Raw genomic sequence first — 3,161 nt, 5'->3', positions numbered from 1 at the left:
AAGCAGAGTAACTAGTAGCCTCTGGACGCAAAATAGCTGTGGCCAGCAGCATACCAATGGTACCACGCCATCCTTTTAAAGCAAGGCTCTAAAAGTCTCAAACCATAGAAGTAAAACTTGTACATTTCTGAGAGATATGTGTAAATGTACACGAAAACACTGCTGTCCTTTCATACTATATGAAACTATGGAAACACTTGTCTTCCATCTGAATTGGTGAATTTCAAAATCTGTATTGACAATTCACAGTTGATAACTTCAAAATGAAGCCTGTATTGAGGGGGGGAATCAATAAAATCTAAACAAATCATCAAGGTATTTTTTTGTGTGTAGAAACAGTTAACATGATACCAATTTCCCTACGTTTTTTCTTCTTTTCATGTGAAGTTCCTAAGTTCATCAATAAAGATCTGATTTTGGGCCGCTCGGTGGGTGGCATGGCATGGTGATTAGGGAGGCTGGGTTCCCCATGGCCAACTCCATGATTGGAAGCCTGGACCTGGTAGCTTGAGAAATGTGCCAGATGCATGGGCAAGTGTGCCCAGAATCCTAATAGAATGGAGGAGATGAGATTCCAGTGTGGCTTTCCCCCTGGGGCATGCTTTCTCACTTTCCCTCTCTCTCTTGTCTCTCTGATGAGCACACATGCCTTGTAGCAAATTAATAAGAAAAAGTGTGGTTTAGTATTAGTCTTTGGGATTTGGGAGCGCAACCTACATTTGGAGTTAGAATGGTAAAAGTCTGATATTTAGATATGCATCATGTAAAGTAATTGAATACCAGGATAGGAGTATAAAACCATATATGAAGAAACAGCCACCGACGAGGGTCACTTGCCATCCCAATCTTGGCCTGTCATCTACATATGCACCTACTGCCTTTACAGGTTGCATTTACTTTCTTTTCGCTGCCCTTCCCCCTCTGCCACCCTTAATTAGTTATTCCCTGTCTCCTACAAATTGTATTTTCTCTACATTTGTAGCATGTTTCCTTGTGAGAACTAGTTTTTCATCCATAAAATGATGAACTAGTTTTTCATCTATAATAATGAGGTGGTATCCTAATGGTCTCTAGGCTCACTCCATGTTCTAAGATCTGTACTTAACCTTTTCATAACATTTCTTCCCACTTGAGCTTTTTATACTCAGATGTATGTATACATGTGGCATGTGTCTAAAATAAAACCTCTTTCTAAATCACATAAGAAAGGGACCAGCAGTTAGCATAATGGCTATGTCGCTGGACTCTCATGTAGTCAACCTCGGTTTGAGTTCCAGACCCGGTGGCTTGAACTCACACCGGGGACGTGTGCGTGCGTGCCCAAGATCCCGAGAGGAGAATGGAGGAGAAGGGATTGCGGCGTGACCATCCCCCCTGGGGGGTGATTTCTCACTTTCTGTGTCTCTGTCTCTCTCTGTCTGTCTGGTGAGTGCACACGCTCTATAGCAAAAACCTCTCCAAACAAAAAAGAAAATTCCTTGCCCTAATCCTCCAGAAACAACCACTGATGGGGTACTTAGTGTATCTCTCAAAGATACACTTACAAATAAGTGAGCATGTGAGCATGTATTTATTTTTTTTAGAGATTTTTGTCTTAGCGCTCATGCACTCGGCTGGAGAGAGAGACTGTGAGAGGGAAAGTGAGAAATCACTCCTAAGGGGGGAAATGGTCACACTGCAGTCCCTTCTCCGTTCTTTTGGAATCTTGGGCACACAAGCATACACACCCAGCGTGATTTTCAAGCCACCAGATCTGGGACTTGAGCCATAGTTCCAGGCCATGTGGGAGTCCAGTGACATAACTGCTATGCTATCAGTTGGCCCCAAGCATGAGTTTTATATATTACATATACATATGGTAACCTACCACACATTTTCTAGCTTCTTTTTTAAAACATTTTTGCTATAGGGCATGTGTGCTTGCCAGAGAGAGACAGAGATACTGAGAAGGACAGTGAGAAATCACCCCCCCGGGAGGCTGGCCACACTGCAGTTCTGTCTCCACTCTCTTGGGACTTGGGGCTTACACGCACACATGCCCAACATGAATTTCAAGCCATGGGGTCTGGGACTCAACCTTGGTCATGTGGGTGGTCCAGTGCCACACCACTTGCTGGCCCCCTAGCTTTATTTTTAAACACTATATCTCAGATCATTAGAGCTATCTTGTACAATAGCTGAATGGTATTTCACTGTATGGGTACACCCTACATTACTACACTAGTAACTTTTTTTTTCTCTTTAAATTTATTTATTTTTTTACATTAATTCACTATACATCATTACAGTAACTAGTAACTTTTTTGAGAGAAATTTTTGCTATAGGGTGCATGCACTCACTGGAGAGAGAGCGAGAGAGAACAAGAAATCACACACACACCCAAAGAGGGGATGGCCTTGCCACAGTTCGTTCTCCATTTTCTCAGGATCTTGGGCTTGCATGCACATGCGCCTGGTGTGAGTTTTAAGCCACCAGGTCAGGGACCCAAACTGCGGTCGACTGTGAGTCCGGCCACTTAACATTACACCATCTGCTGGTTCCGACTCCACTAGTAACTTACTTAGGTTGTTTACAGTATTTTCTACTACAAACAATACTGCGGTGCATTTTGTTGTATGTGTATTGTGCGTACATATGCAAGTATCTATAAATCAAAGTCCTAGAAGTCATGGACTTCAACCTCATTTTTTTTTAAAGATAGAAAATGCATGTGCACACACAAGAACAAAGAGAGAAGAAACATGTTCCATGGGGTTTCACCATGCTGTAATCCCCCCATCCCCAGCCCCTTAGCTCCTTAGGATCTTGGATGCCTGTGTACACCCAACATGCTTTCAGGTCAGCCTGTGGATCCAAACCTGCCATTGGCTAGACTTGCAGAGTCCTGCGTTACCACCATGCCACAGTGGCTGAGCCTTAACCTCATTCTTACAGTGACTATAGTACCTTTACAGCAGTTAAAATTATTAACATGAACTAAGGCTACACAAACTCGATGCAAACAAGAGTGGACATATTGGACTTCTCCAACCACTTCCTTTCTTGGCTAGAAATTTGATTTTTTAAAATAAGGTTTTGCCGTAGGTTATGTGTGCTCACTGGGAAGAGAGAGAGAACAAAAGTGAGACATTTCCTCCAAGAGGAGGATGGTTATGCTGCA

The sequence above is a fragment of the Tupaia chinensis genome, unplaced genomic scaffold, assembly GCF_000334495.1.
Source record: "Tupaia chinensis unplaced genomic scaffold, TupChi_1.0 Scaffold000056_1, whole genome shotgun sequence".
NCBI lineage: Eukaryota > Metazoa > Chordata > Mammalia > Scandentia > Tupaiidae > Tupaia > Tupaia belangeri.
The sequence above is the reverse complement of the archived record's forward strand: the minus strand, read 5'-3'. Positions refer to the sequence as shown.